The sequence below is a fragment of the Amyelois transitella genome, chromosome 9, assembly GCF_032362555.1.
Source record: "Amyelois transitella isolate CPQ chromosome 9, ilAmyTran1.1, whole genome shotgun sequence".
Lineage (NCBI taxonomy): Eukaryota > Metazoa > Arthropoda > Insecta > Lepidoptera > Pyralidae > Amyelois > Amyelois transitella.
Window position 1 is genome coordinate 10,296,749 of NC_083512.1, and position 16,674 is coordinate 10,313,422.

At 37.0% G+C, this 16,674-nt stretch overlaps 1 protein-coding gene across 3 annotated transcripts in view; it reads right to left on the minus strand.

Moving 5' to 3' along the window:
- Positions 1–16,674, minus strand: part of LOC106142831 (uncharacterized) — a 192,320-nt gene that overhangs the window by 48,169 nt on the left and 127,477 nt on the right. The window contains exon 1 of one of the 3 annotated variants that reach the window (XM_060945869.1): positions 5,468–5,686. The exons of the other annotated variants lie outside the window; for them this stretch is intronic. The gene's annotated coding sequence lies outside the window, so the exon portion shown is untranslated. Of the gene's footprint in view, positions 1–5,467; positions 5,687–16,674 lie in introns of those variants that run through there. 3 annotated transcript variants of the gene reach the window in all.

Here is a 16,674-nt window from a genome sequence, read left to right on the forward strand (position 1 = left end):
TTGAAATAATTGCGTCTCGTTATGTTAATCATGTATGTAACTTTTCTTTATTATGCAAATCACGTCGCAAACACAAAAGAAAGGAAAAGCAACACGAGAATTATTTTTTTAAATTCGCTATTAAATGGAACGTATTGAAGCCGGAAAGCCGTGTGGTTCCCGGATCCAATACAAAAAAAGAATAGGACCACTCCATTTCTTTTCCCATGGATGTCGTAAAAGGCGACTAAGGTATAGGCTTACAAACTTGAGATTCTTTTTAGGCGATGGGCTAGCAACCTGTCACTATTTCTATCATTAAGCCAAATAGCTGAACGTGGCCATTCAGTCTTTTCAAGACTGGTGGCTCTGTCTACCCTAAGGGATATAGACGTGACCATATGTATATGTATATGTATGTATGGAACTTATTTCTTCCATTGAAATATTTTTCTTAACTGTTTTGTTTTTAAGTACTGAAGGATTTAGGGCAAAATAAACCAGGATTGTAATAGTATAATAGGATTTTATTTATGAGACACAATAAACACGTATTCGACAAGTTACATATTCATCGAGAGAGAATGCATAGACAGTAGCGCAGCAGGTGGCGACTTGTGGTACTAAGACTCTTTTGTTTATACATTTGTTCTAACACCTGCCCTTAAACAAAAACAGTCTTTAAACCTAGATGAGAAACACAATTACAATGTTTATCTTTACCTAGACTTTTGGTCAACACATCTGCGGGCATATGTTCAGTAGATAAATATTTTAATTCAACAATTTTATCCTTTACAATTTGTCTTACATAATGATGTCTAATATCTATATGTTTGCTTCGACTATGATTAATTTGACTGTTACAAATCTTTTGTGCTGATTGACTATCGTTATACAGAGTAACAGATATATGTTTACCTAAACATTCATGTAAAAAACTTCTAATATATGTAGCTTCTTTTGCTCCTTCGCACAATGCCATGTACTCTGCCTCTGTGCTTGATAGAGCCACAGTCCTTTGTTTACGACTCTCCCATGACACTGCGGAGTTGCCTATCTTGAATACGTAACCTGTATAGGAACGTCGGTCCAGTTGGTTCGACGCCCAATCTGCATCTATATATCCTGCAACAGTTAATGTGGATTTTTCATACAATATGTAATAATCTATAGTTCCCTTCAAATACCGCAGGACACGCTTTGCCGCTTTCCAATGCGTTTCTGTGTGACAATTATTAAATTGGCTCAATAAACTTGCTGCATGTGCTATGTCGGGTCTAGTACATACTGCAATGTACATAATGCACCCGATGAGACTTCTATACTTGGAGTCAAAATCAGTTTGATCTCCCTTTTCAAATTTCATGCCATTCTCCAATGGTGTATCAACTGGTTTGCAATCAGTCATATTAAATTGCTCTAATACCTTTTGAATGTAATTTTTCTGATCAAGAGCAATTTTATTTTGATCTTGTCTCAATCGCATTCCCAATATATGTGTAGCTCGGCCAAGGTCTTTCATCTCGAATATCCTCATCAGTTCCTCTTTCAGTTTTTTCTTTTCTGCGGTGTCCTTACTAAAAATCAAGATATCGTCAACATATAAAGCTAATATGATGAGATTTCCAGTATCTGTCTTTATGTAAACACATGGCTCACTCAGTGTTTTTCTGAAGCGGAGGTCTGTCAGAGCATTATCAATTTTTTCATACCAGGCCCTGGACGCTTGCTTTAGTCCATATATTGCTTTATTCAATTTGAATACATGGTTTTCTTTACCTTTTTTAATGTAGCCATCTGGTTGTTCCATATACACAGTCTCTTCTAATTCTCCATTTAAGAAGGCCGTCTTCACATCCATGTGGTCAACATACATATCCAAATTAACTGCCAGAGCAAGCAAGGTACGTATTGTAGAGTACCTCACCACTGGTGAATGAGTTTCTTTGTAGTCAATGCCATATTCCTGAGTAAATCCTTTAGCTACAAGACGAGTTTTATAACGAAGTAACTGACCTTCTGATCCTAGTTTTTTCTTAAAAATCCATTTACACTTCACTGCTTTCTTTCCTGCAGGAAGGAGTGTTAAATTCCAGGCTTTATTTTTCTCAAATGACTTATACTCATCTGCAATGGCTTCCTTCCAGTGGTTTCTTTCGGGTCCTGACAGTGCTTCCTGTATTGTCTGAGGTTCATCACCGTGACAGGCTACTGTCATTGTAATTGCAGTGCTCACAGACTCAGCAACATCTTCATAGTCGCTGCTTGATGCTCCACCTATAGTCATATCAGGATTCCATGTGACATCATTGGGGTCGTCGACATAGCTAGAATCAGAACTGCTTGACTCGGATAACTCTATAATTGGAATAACTGGCAATGTATCATTGTTTTCATTATCATTTATAACATCCATACCATTACTAGTAAGATTTAGCTGGCAATCAGTAATGCAATTTTTTTGACATTTTTTAAAATCTTTATAATTTTTTTCTTCTAAGAATTGTACATCTCTAGACTTAATACACTTGGATGGATCTTCTGGATCAATTAATCTATATCCCTTTGATTCAGTACAATATCCCACAAAGATATACATTTTACTCTTTGTATCTAATTTCTTACGTTTTTCATAAGGGACCATTGCATAGGCAATGCAACCAAATACTCTCAAGTAAGATAAGTTAACTTTAACATCATACCATTTTTCTTCTGGTGTGGTGCCCCTTACAGCCTTACTTGGCGATTTATTCTTAATGAATATTGCCGTATTTAATGCTTCCGCCCAGAACCTCCGGTCCATTCCTGCATCTTGCAGCATGCATCGTCCTGCCTCCATAATTGTGCGATTGGCCCTTTCCGCAACACCATTTTGCTGTGGCGAGTATGGCACGGTCGTCTGATGCTTGATGCCATGCTGTTGTAGAAACATCTGGAACTGTTTATTAACATATTCACGACCATTGTCTGTTCTTAGCATTTTTATTTTTAAACCACTCTGGTTTTCCACTAGATTTTTGAATGTCTTAAATACATTCAATACCTCATCCTTACTTTTAATAAAGTAACCAAAAGTCATTCTAGTAAAATCATCTATGAATGTTAATAGATATTTTGCACCACTAAAAGAGGAAACTGACATTGGTCCGCACAAGTCTGAGTGTATAAGACCTAGTTTCTCAGTAGCTCTACTATAAGACTTTTTCGGAAATGGCAACCTACTTTGTTTTCCCTCAAAACAAGCTACACAGGGAGTATGTTGAGTATCATCGTAATCAATACCACTAGCCATACCTTGTTTCAGCAACTTCATACTTCGCCTGTTCAAGTGACCAAGTCGACGATGCCATAGCTCCTGGGTTGGCTTCGCATCACACAGATTGACACTTTCTTCTGGTCGTTTGTTCATGGATTGGATCCCTGGCAATGAATCACCCAGATCTATCGATTGACACGCCGCAGCTACTTCACAAGCTGTGTCCATTTGGTAGACTCCATTGACCAATGTAGCACTGGCAATTACCTCTTTGCCACAATAAATACTGCAATACTTTGTATTAAAATGCACTTCAAATCCTTTAGCCACCAATTTTCCGACAGAAATAAGGTTTGTTGACAATCCCGGCACATAAATAACCTCACTTATTTTGGTTGTAGTTTTATGTCCTTTTAATAACAATTCCACTTCACCGTGTCCTTCACTATGTAACTTTTGATCGTTCGCCACTGTCACTAATCGCGGAGTATCGACGACATAGTTTTTTAGTATTTGTTTGTTGTTTGTCATGTGACAAGTCGCACCGGAATCAACATACCAAGCATTTGAGTTAATATCCACAGCCAATGCTGTCAATAACGTTCCGTTCCACGCTTTTTCATGTTTTTCACTCGATTTGTTGCTTTTAATTGTTTTTGTTGGACAATTTCGTGCGTAATGATTCGGTTTCTTACATATGAAGCATTTCACTTTTGTAGAAGGTTTGTTGACACCTTTTGTACCCCGGTTTGTAAACATTGCATTTTCTTCACACTTGTCAAAGTCTCTGCGTAAATTCTCTTGTAATAATTTGCTTTTTACTGTCTCACTGCACAATTTAATGTTCGAGTTTTCCAATGCCATAATTAACGGATCAAAATCTGACGGTAATCCACTTAACATCAACACTGACAGGAAATCATCGTCCAATGGAGCATTAATGTCTCGTAGTTGTTGATCTAAGTCTGTGATCTTTAGGAGATATGCTTCCATGTCACTAAATTGTTCCAATTTCAATCCAAACAATGTACGTAAGAGTCCAAGTCTTCTACATAGCCCTTTGTCTTCATAAGCTGTTTTTAAATTCTTCCAAGCTTCGTGTCCAGTCGATGCTTTCCGTACATGTGAAAACGACGACGGTTGCACCATTAAACATATTTTAGCAAGCGCCCTTTGTTGCTTCCGCTCATCGGTGACCTTCGGGGCACCTTGCGTATTTTCTTCAATGCAGTCCCATAAGTCTTCGTGAATCAAGTACATACGCATCAAGAATTTCCAATTTCCATAATTAGATATTCCACTGAGCTTTTCAAAATTAACAACTATGCCAGAACTCGTTGCCGTCGACACAGCCGGTTGTACACGGTCGGCCGGCATCATGTATTTTTAATTATCTTGCAGAAGAACAATACCGAAACTATTTACGGACTTTTATTTAACGCGAATCCTGGGCCCATAACCTGAAGGATTTAGGGCAAAATAAACCAGGATTGTAATAGTATAATAGGATTTTATTTATGAGACACAATAAACACGTATTCGACAAGTTACATATTCATCGAGAGAGAATGCATAGACAGTAGCGCAGCAGGTGGCGACTTGTGGTACTAAGACTCTTTTGTTTATACATTTGTTCTAACAAGTACTTACTGCAAATGAGTAGGTACCGTGTGGTTCCCGGCACCAATAGAAAAATAATTGGACTTCCCTTTCCATGGGTCCTGGATTGGGTTAATCTAGTTTTTATACGAATCGACTCCATTCGGATCTTCACAACCTTTGCAGGTGAACCTAACCCGTATTGGATTGCTCAAGGTTCAAGTTATTCATAATGAAGTAAATACTCCAAGAAATGTATACACGTTCATCGCCTTCTACGACTTCATGAAGTAAGTAGATAGTTTTATGATCTCTGCCGAAAACAATATTACTTTTTTATGGGATCAATGTTTTGCTCTTCCCTAAAAATAATTAAAAGATAATTTTTAACATAAACATATTTAAGTAAGTATAGAGTAAAATAATAAAACAATATCACATTCGCTAGTACTTACATCGAAATCTTAACCAAGAAGCTGATTTTAATGCGATTTTCACAATAACACAGATAATTTCTTCATGGAATCAAACATTACTATATAAAGTATAACTTTACTCCACAAAATAAGAGCAGGTTATCAGAAAAACATGAAAAAAATAATAATAATATCATCAAAGAAAGCGACTTACCGTATCATTTCGTCGTACAAATGGCTCAGCGCGAAACTAGCCGGGCTTGTGCCAAGCGGTATCGAACCTTATTCCCTTCAGCCACATGTGTCGTATTCCCAGTTCACCGGCGACACTTACAACACTAGCACTTTCTCATGTTACTGTAATAATTGTACAATTGTATGTATAATTGTTGTCTGATGCGGTATTAGGGCGTTGGACGCGGGCGCGGCTGCCCGATGTTGCCTTCGACTGCGACGCAAGTGTACTAGTGATGGGACACGTAGGGGTTCTGGAAATGCAGTTTCAGTTTCACGATGGCTCGATGAAATGATTTTTACATGTTGTATAAAAATACACAAAATTTCCATTTGAATTTTCTAAATAATCCTTGTCATACATATATACATTAAGTCACGTCTATATCCCTTGCGGCGTAGACAGAGCCAACAGTCTTAAAAAGACTGATAGGCAACATTCAGCTGTTTGGCATAATGATAGAATTGAGATTCAAATAGTGACAGGTTGCTAGCCCATCGTCAAAAAAAATAATCCCAAGTTTATGAGCCTATCCCTTAGTCGCCTGTAACACATGCACGGGAAAGAAATGGAGTGGTCCTATTCTTTTTTTGTATTGGTGCCGAGAACCACACGGCAATCAAAAATTGTTATTGCCAAATATAATGTACATGTATATTACCTGTCTAATGGAATTAAATAATGGATTTGTAATGACTATGAAGTCTACTTGCTACAAATGATATCAGCAAATTATGATACGCGCCGGTGCCGTGTGGTTGCCGGCACCAATACAAAAAAGAATAGGACCACTTCATCTATTTCCCATGGATGTCGTAAAAGGCGACTAAGGGATAGGCTTGCAAACTTGGGATTCTTTTTCAGGCGATGGGCTAGCAACCTGTCACTATTTGAATCTCAATTCTATCATTAAGCCAAATAGCTGAACGTGGCCATTCAGTCTTTTCAAGACTGTTGGCTCTGTCTACCCCGCAAGGGATATAGACGTGACCATATGTATGTATGTATGATACGCGCTGGTTAATCTGTGTATTGGTGTCCTTGCACTGGTCATCTAATCAAATGACCCTTTCCTGTTCAAAGCTAATTAATGTGCAATTAGCTCTAAATTATTATCAGTTCTGTTCTCAATAAACAAATTAATAAATGAACCTACCCATTGAACTTATGATTCTTGATAAAATATTTAAATAAATAAAGCGCCGTGTGGTTACCAGCACCATTACAAAAAAATAATAGGACCACTCCATCTTTTTCCCATGGATGTCGTTAAAGGCGACTAAGGGATAGGCTTACAAACTTGGGATTCTTTTTTAGGCGATGGGCTAGCAACCTGTCACTATTTGAATCTCAATTCTATTATTAAGCCAAATAGCTGAACGTGGCCATTCAGTCTTTTCAAGGCTAGTGGCTCTGTCTATTCTGCAAGGGATATAGACGTGACTATATGTATGTATGTATGTATAAATTTCCATATTCATTTTCCAAATAATACTAAATCAATTTCTTGAATTGATATCATTATTAACATTACTTAATTGCTGTACTATCTATTTCAATGTATCGGAAACTTATCATTTATCTTCTTCCTCCTGGCTTTAGTCCCGGTTGCATCCTCACCACTCTGAAGAGGAGCTCGGGGTATGCCTTGGATCATGAGTTGGGTAAATCAGGTTTTTACACGAAACGGGTCCCATCTGACCTCCGCAACCTTTGCAGGGAAACCTAACCCGTATTGTATCGATCATGGTTACACATCCAGTTGCCTGAATGTGCAGGTTTCCTCACGATGTTTTTCTCACCGTAAGAGCATCGGTTAGTGTTCAAACCAATGTACATAACTTTGAACTTATCATTTAAATAGTACTCGATATTTCAGTTCCAAAAATTCGATAAAGCGCTAGTTACAAAGCTACACCCCTACGAATTTCCCGCGCATGCGTGTAAAGTAGCAGTCAGGAGCTAAAGTTGCTCAGAGTAAATACACGTGGTCGATTCCCCTCGTACTTAATAGATGGCAGTTCCTTTCTACCCAACTATTAAAAAGGAGAGTTATAACATACATTCATATAGTCACGTCTATATCACTTGTGAGGTAGACAAAACCAACAGTCTTGAAAAAACTTTGCCACGGTCAGTTGTATGGCTTCATGAAAGAATTGAGATTGAAATGGTGACAGGTTGCTAACACATCCCCTAAAATAAGAATACCAAGTTTATAAGCCTATCTCTTAGTCGCCTTTTACGACATCCATGGGAAAGAGATGGAGTGGTCGTATTCTTTTTTATATTAGTGCCGGAACCACACGGCACATTTTGCTTTAAATTGCTGCTATTAATCTTTATAATCATACATACATAAAATCACGCCTCTTTCCCGGAGGCGTAGGCAGAGTTCCTTCGCTTCATCCTCATTCATAACTCTCTTCATGCAAGCTCGACGGTTTCGGGTACTTTTGACATGACCCTTATTTAATCATTTTAGTCAAAAAAAAAAATTTACAGACAAAATATTTTTACTGTTTTTTTATTTATATGTAGTATTATACTCATGGATTATTTTTACTATGATAATAACAAAAGAATGCACATCTATGTATTTTAAAATGTGATTGTGCTCGTGCATGTTCGCTGTAAAGCTTTGAAACGTACAGTTCCAACGCGACGACTGACAATGACAACTTTTAGAAATAGCCCGCTTTGGAACCACAAAGGAAAATTACTTTTTAGGGTTTCGTCATCAACAACCAACCCTCATTGTCATGTTTGTGATTTTTGTTCTGGCAACCCTCATTGTCATGTTTGTGATTTTTGTACCTGGCAACTGTAATGGCGCGTATAATCAAAATCAATTTTTAATTCAGTAATAATACCTTCGCAGGCAACTTTTTCACGTCAATCTATACTAATATTATAAAGCTGAAGAGTTTGTTTGTTTGTTTGAACGCGCTAATCTCAGGAACTACTGGTTCGAGAAAAAATATTTTTGTGTTGAATAGATTATTTAATGAGGAAGGCTCTAGGGTATAAAACATCACGCTGCAACTATAAGGAGCAAAGAAATAATGGAAAATGTGAAAAAAACGGGTAAAATTATTCAGCCTTGAGGGCTTCAATGATGCCCAAAATAACTTTTTCACGCGGACGAAGTCGCGGGCACAGCTAGTTTACGTATAAGGCTTATTTTAACTTGGGATTCCTCTTGTAGGTGATGAACTAGTTACTATTCGAATCTCAATTTGCATCATAAAGCCATATAACTGAACGTGGCCATGCAGTCTTCAATATTGTTGGCCCTATGTATACCGCAAGGTATATAGACGTGATTATATGTCATGTATGTTTTTTATTGTGTTAGAATTTTTGTTTTTTTTTTCTCAGACAAAACGGAGCCAAGATCACAATATTTTCGTTTAGCACAGCATCTTCACATCCGTATCGATTTCACTAACATTTTGGACCGCTATCAACTTAAACACGTTCACGTACAGGCCATAAACAACTTTAAAACTTCACATTTAAAGTCTAAAATTTTCACAGTGATAATAATAATGATCTCGAATTTAAGGAAGCGAGTGTTTTCAGCAGTAAGTTCTTAAGTACGTTCATAAAATTAATTCTAATTTTGAGAAACGTATGTGGTCATTGTGCCGTGCGGTTCCCGGTACTTGAGAAAAGGACCGCTCCATTCCTTTTCCATATCGTAAAAGACGACTAAGGTGTAGGATTCAAATCTTGGGATTTTTCCTGTAGGCGATTGATTAGCAACCTGTCATATCACAATTTGAATCTCAATTTCAACATTAAGCCATACAGCAAATTAAACGTAGTCATTAAGTCTTTGCGAGACCGTTAGCTCTGTCTACCTCGTAAAGGATAAAGATGGGATTATAATGTATGCGATCATCAAGTAAGATTCGTTGGTTTCTTATAAATATATAAATAACCTACTTGCGTTTGCATTGTATCAGCTCCCAAAGAACATTTCAAAATACTGCTGTTTAATGAGTTTATCAGTTCTCTTTCCATTATCACTTTCAATTTCGCATCTTCCTCGCTTGCGCCCTCAACTTCCCAAGAATTAATCAGTGATTACCAAAGAAGATTTTCTTTCTATGCTATTAAGTATCCTCTCATGTAAGTTTGTAACATACATACATACATATGGTCACGTCTATATCCCTTGCGGGGTAGACAGGGCCAACAGTCTTGAAAATACCGAATGGCCACGTTCAGCTATTTGGCTTAATGATAGAATTGAGATTCAAATAGTGACAGGTTGCTAGCCCATCGCCTAAAAAGGAATCCCAAGTTTGTAAGCCTATCCCTTAGTCGCCTTTTACCACATCCATGGGAAAGAGATGGAGTGGTCGTATTCTTTTTTTGTATTGGTGCCGGGAGCCACACGGCAAGTTTGTAAATCTTACATTATTGATAACTGCACGTAGTTCTACCTATTTCTTTGTTCGCTAACATATCAATTATTGCATCATTAGGGACCACATTTACCTAGCAACAGGGAAATACCGCCATTGATTTCCATGCCTAGACTAGAATAATCAATATAGTATGGCATGACAAGTTGCTATTTTCAATGATAGCGGAAAACTAATAATAGTTTTGCGTATTGCATATAGTATTGTATCTAGATATATTTGCTGAGTTCAATAGACCAAGGCTATATCCTAACTTAATTGAGAACTAATTTGGTATCATTGTAATCCTATTTTTTCTTTTAATTTTGGATAAAACGTTGGTAAGAGAGACGAAGGATAATTCAAAAATTTATAGAATTAAGACAAGAATTAGGACTAGTATTACTATTTCAGTCTTTTCAAGACTGTTGGCTCTGTCTACCCCGCAAGGGATATAGACGTGACCATATGTATGTATGTATTACTAATTGTAGGAGGTTGCGAGTTTAGCAACAGACACGAGATCCAGCCAGTAGCCCCCAAAGGATAGCGAGCTACTTAACTTGGTAAATCGGACTCGAGGCGCGCGCGCACCCTTATATATATACATTCAGTCAGAAAAGTATCGGGAATGGATTATTTATTTATGGTTCCAAATTCAAATTTTTGTTTTTTTTGTTGTTGTTAGATTGGCACAACTGTTTTCCATTTTGGCGCGGAGTTTGAGTTGCATCTGTTGTTTACATTAAATACAGTGCTATTTTTAGTTATATCATATCTAGTGTGTATTGCTAATTTCATAATGGATAAAAACATCGAACAAAGAGTTTGTCTTAAATTTTGCATTGCCAATGGAATATCGTGTTCGGAGTCACTGAAAATGTTACAGAAGGCTTACGGTGAATCGACTTTATCAAAAACTCGTGCTTATGAGTGGTACAAAGCGTTCAAAAGCGGTCGAGATGTGATGGAAGATTTGCCTCGCTCTGGTAGGCCATCAACGTCTGCAACTGAAGTTAACATCGCAAAAGTGAAGGAAATAGTGACTGAAAATCCTCATTCAACTTTGAGAGAGATAGCCACCGAACTTTCTGTATCTCACGAGTCGATCCGTACCATTTTAACTAATAATTTGGGTATGAAACATGTTGCCGCTCGGCTAGTCCCAAAAGACCTGAATTTTTTTCAAAAACTCAATCGCATGAGAGTCGCTGAGGACATGCTAGAACGAGTCAATTCCGACCCAACATTCATGAAACGCATTGTTACTGGTGACGAGACGTGGGTTTACGAGTTTGACATGCAAACTAGTCAACAAGCTTCGGAGTGGCGCCTTCCAACTGAACCGAAACCGAAAAAACCACGCCAAAGTCGTTCAAAAGTCAAAGTCATGTTGACTGTTTTCTTTGACTATCGCGGTGTTGTGCACTCGGAATTCTTGCCGGAAGGTCAAACGGTAAATAAGGAATATTATTTGAGTGTTATGCGGCGTTTAAGAGAGCAAATCCGACGAAAAAGGCCAGATTTGTGGAAAGAAAATTCATGGATTTTGCACCATGATAATGCACCTTCGCACAAGGCCATCATTGTTAACGAATTTTTAACCAAACACTCAACAAATACCATCGAGCAACCACCATATTCACCAGATATGGCTCCAGCCGACTTTTTTCTTTTTCCTAAACTCAAATTACCACTTCGTGGCACCCGTTTTCAATCGGTAGAAGACATAAAAGAGAATTCGCGGCGAGAACTGACCTCAATTCCGGAAACAGCGTTTAAAAAAAGTTTTGATGATTGGATTATTCGTTGGCGTAAGTGTATCGTTTCTAAAAGAGCATATATTGAAGGTGATAAAATAAATTTGGATGAATAACAAACAGTTTGTGTATTATTGATCTTTTCCTGCTACTTTCTTGACAGAGTAGTATATATATAAATATAAGGGTGCGCGCACGCCTCGGGATATATATATATATATATATATATAGGGCTCGCTTGTCAAAAGTACCCGAAACCGCCGAGCTTGCATGAAGAGAGTTATGAATGTGGATGAAGGAGGTATGCAGAGATCGTGGCAGGTGGAATGAGGTAGTCTCTGCCTACCCATCCGGGAAAGAGTCGTGATTTTATGTATGTATGTATAGGGCTCGCGAGCTGTGAAGATATGGGTGCAGTGAAGACCACGGCGTCACGATGTCACATGCCCTTCTTTTTGAAATCAAGTAAATATATAATTAAGGGTAAGAGAAGACAGGGATATCCTCCTGTACAAAATTGCGTTCATATGTTATCAAAGATATGGCTACCTACGCGAGCGAACTCGCGGGAAAAAGCTTAAAATAAATTTAAAATATTACTGTTTTTATTTTATCAGATTATCTTTTCGAATATCGGTATGAGATAGTAGATATCTCAATCAGCTGAACGTCGCCTATCACTCTTTCAAGACTGCTGGGTACCTACGCAAGGGATACAGACGTGATTACCTATATGAATTAATGATATATACGTTGATATGATGTTGATGAAAAAGGTAAGGTTTCAACAGTCAACGGCCTCTGCAAAATTGCCTGCCTTTGTAATAATGACCGAGTTCAAATAAATAAAACAAAGAAATGTTTCTATAAATCGTTGCCGTCTTACAATGAAATTTACACATTCGTAAGCTTACATGTACGTCTAAAATGAAATAAACCAAAGGAATTACGTTTTGTCTGCAACACAATGGCGTCACATACCGCATAGACCGTCAGGTCAGACTTTCGCTGGGAAAGTCTGCATTCGTCATCAATTATTTCAATTTTATGGCGTCTGAGTTGGAACACACACAGACATTGCAGCAATTATCTTGACATAAAAGACATTATGACATTATGTTATAAATACATGATTGAGGGCCGTGTGGTTCCCGTCACCAATACAAAAAAGAATAGGAGCACTCCATCTCTTTACCATGGATGTCGTAAGACTAAGGGATAGGCTTATAAACTTGGGATTCTTCTTTTAGGCGATGGGCTAGCAACCTGTCACTATTTGAATCTCAATTCTATCTTAAAGCCAAATAGCTGAACGTGGCCATTCAGTCTATTCGAGACTGTTGGTTCTGTCTACCCCGCAAGGGATATAGACGTGACCATATGTATGTATATATGAATGTTTGTCGCTTCTATTATACACTAGCGGACCCGACTTATTACTGGACTAGACTTCGTTCTGTCAAAAAGATTTGTAATGTAGCAGTTTTTTGTTCTTACCTATTTTATAATCGGGGCAAGAAATTCTGCTGAAGAGAACCATCAACCTGGTGACAGGGCGTGAACTTTATACAAAAGGTATAAAGCTCAAATTGACTCTACGTTTGATGTAGATAGCGTTTGTATGGGAAAAAGATAAGGGCGGTTTTTAAAGTGTTTCCGGCAATTATTCGATATTTTCTCGCCGTGAAAATCATTGTCGAACTTCAAGGAACATTAAAAAAAAAGATTCGAATCCGGGACCTTATAACTTAGAGACAAGGCTAGGCTAAAAATAGATAAAGTGACAGAAGTGAACAGCTATCTTGGCATGTATAAAGATGGTCTCAAGGTTTAGTCGTACATACATACATAAAATCACGCCTCTTTCCCGGAGGGATAGGCAGAGACTACCTCTTTCCACTTGCCACGATCTCTGCATACTTCCTTCGCTTCATCCACATTCATAACTCTCTTCATGCAAGCTCGGCGGTTTCTGGTAATTTTGACCTGACCCTTTACCAGGACGTCCTTAACTTGATCAAGATACGATCGTCTAGGTCGTCCCACTCCGACGATATAACGCTTTTACGGCTAAACGTAAAAGCGTTGTATATGCGGGGGCATATGTTATTCGGCGTCTTCAGCTACCTACATACCAAATTTAATCGTAATCGGTTGAATAGTTTTTGCGTGAAAGAGTAACAAACATCCATACTGACATACTCACAAACTTTCGCATGTATAATATTAGTAGGATTAAGAGGTGTAGTAAATACCTACTTAGGGTTGAAAAAAGCGGGAATTTTTCCGGTTTATTTTTAAATTCCCTCGTATTTATAGGTACAAGTTTTTTACGAAAGTTTCTAGAAAGATAAGAATGAAATATTTCATGTTTTTTATTAATAAAACGGAAAAATTTGAAATAAACGGAAAAATACGATAGGAAAAGTATTGATTACCTTACAATATGCATCATTGTTTTAAAAATTGGTAATTATACATAGAATATATATATAGTTTTCCAATCGTTTTTTTTTTATTTTTCGAAACAAACGACGAAAATCTAAATAAAACCGTTTTTTCCTCAAGGTTTTTTTCTGATATATTTCAATGTAACAAACCAATAAAACGGTAAAAAACTACTACTACTAAAGGTACTATTGACCTGCCGCTGTATTATTAACGTAAATAAATAAATTTATTACACGGGACCTTGTACATAATAGATCGGTTAAAATAAGTAAATTTAAAATATCTATTACAAGTTAATTTTATTCGTCACGTCGTAACTCTATAATTAGTGGGGAAATGGAGCGGGAATAGAACACGTAACCCTTTTGTGGCGGTCACCTGTAAATAATTAGCACGAAAGGCTAGGATGATGTAATATTCTGCTTTTAAACCTAGATCTAGACTAAATATATTTAAAAGGTCACCGACTTATTGGTTGACATATGTATAAACACACAAAGTTGGGTTAAGAGATGAATAACAATTAACAAAAAAAAAGGATTTACTGAAATTCCAGCGGGAACGGAAATAAGCGAGATTTTTGTTTCACACGAGCAGAACCAAGATAGTACTCTAGTTTAAGATATTTATTTTTAAGGGAAAGTCCAAGACGTACCAACCAAAGAATTTTTCACTTTTCAACTTCATTGTCGAAAAAAAATATTTATTCCACTTATTTTTAACTAATTCTGATCGAAAATACTATTACTGACATTGCCATCTATACACGGTAACTAAAACAATAAAAAATTAAAATTACCCTCCAAATCTTACCTGTTGTTTTACAACACAAATAACAGAGGGCGTTATATGAAGTTTTGAAAAAAGCACCCCTATGCTACATAGTATCTCTATTATGAAAACAGATGGAGCTATGATACCAAACAAGTACCTTGTGGGTTTCGGTACTAATTTAAAAAAAAAAATAGGACCACTCCGACTGTTTCCCATGGATGTCGTAAAAGGAGACTATGGAGTACGCTTATATAATTGGGATTTTACAGCTAAACGTGGCTTGTCAGACTTTCAGGACTGCTGGCTTTATCCACCCCGCAAGGGATAAAGATGTGTTTATATGAATAAATTAATGATACAATCCCAACTAATCCCATCCCTACAAATAAAAAAATTCAAAAATAGTTCATTGGTTTGTTTATATTTGTTTTACTTGTTCATGGGTTCAATTTATTTTACAAAATCGCATTTCAAGTTACAAAAACCTGTACTTCTTTGTAAGTGGCGCTAAATTCGGCGTTTTTTGTTGATGGCGCTAAACTTCCGCGAGCGCAGCTGAGGGTTAAAGCTAGCAAAGACAAAAAAATATACGCAAATTTGGCGCTAAGAATTCTTGTGGTATAAATATAAATAAACTCGATTTCAAATAAATTAATACAAATAAATGCCACACCGGTTCACTGCACATAATTCTACTAATATTATAAATGCGAAAGTTTGTAAGTATGTCAGGATGTCAGTATTACTCTCAGTTTGTTACTCTTTCACGCAAAAACTACTGAACCGATTTCGACTAAATTTTGTATGTAGGTAGCTGAAGACCCAGAATAACAGATAGGCTACTTTTTATCCCGGAGTTCTCGATTGATAAGGTTTCCATGCGATCGAAGTCGCGGGCGGCCTCTAGTAAGAGATAAAAATACACCTATGCAAAAAATGTGCTAATTAGTTGACCAAGACATCATATTATGACACAAGTATGCAAAACTTTTTTGTTAATGCGTAAAATAGAAGATTTGTATGGTATGGTCAGTGTTTCTGCGACATATCTAATACTAGCTGTGTATAATAGTTATTTTGGGCAACATTGAAGCCCTCAAGGGTGAATAATTGTACGCGTCTTTTTTTTTTTAACTTTCCATTATTTCTACGCTTCTAATAGTTGAAGCGTGATGTTGTTTAGCCTAAAGCCTTTCTCGATAAATGGTCTATTCAACACAAAAAGAATTTTTCAATTTGAACCATGAACTACTTACAAAGACTTATCAACAATTAGGTACCTTATTCACACTTATAAAGCAGTAGAGGCCGCCCGCGACTTCGTACGCATGGAAACTCTATCAATTCTGCGGGAACTCCGAAGTAAAAAGTAGCATTTATGTTATTCTGGGTTGGCAGCTACCTATATACCAAATTTCATCGTAATCGGTTCCGTAGTTTTTGCGTGAAAGAGTAACATACTGACATACTCACAAACTTTCGCATTTATAATATTAGTGGATTATAAGGTGATATAAAATAATAAACGCACAATAACAATTTAATTCATCTTAAAGCCAAATAGCTGAACGTGGCCTATCAGTCTTTTCAAGACTGTTGGCTCTGCCTACCCCGCAAGGGATATAGACGTGATTATATGTATGTATGTATGTATGTCCATTGACCATCCTGGGTTATTACATAATTTTGACACAATCTAAATACCTTGTCGTGCATTATGTTCAATATTATGCAATTGATTGTAATAAAAAATGTTGGACCAAACTCTTAAACGAGTTTTTACATT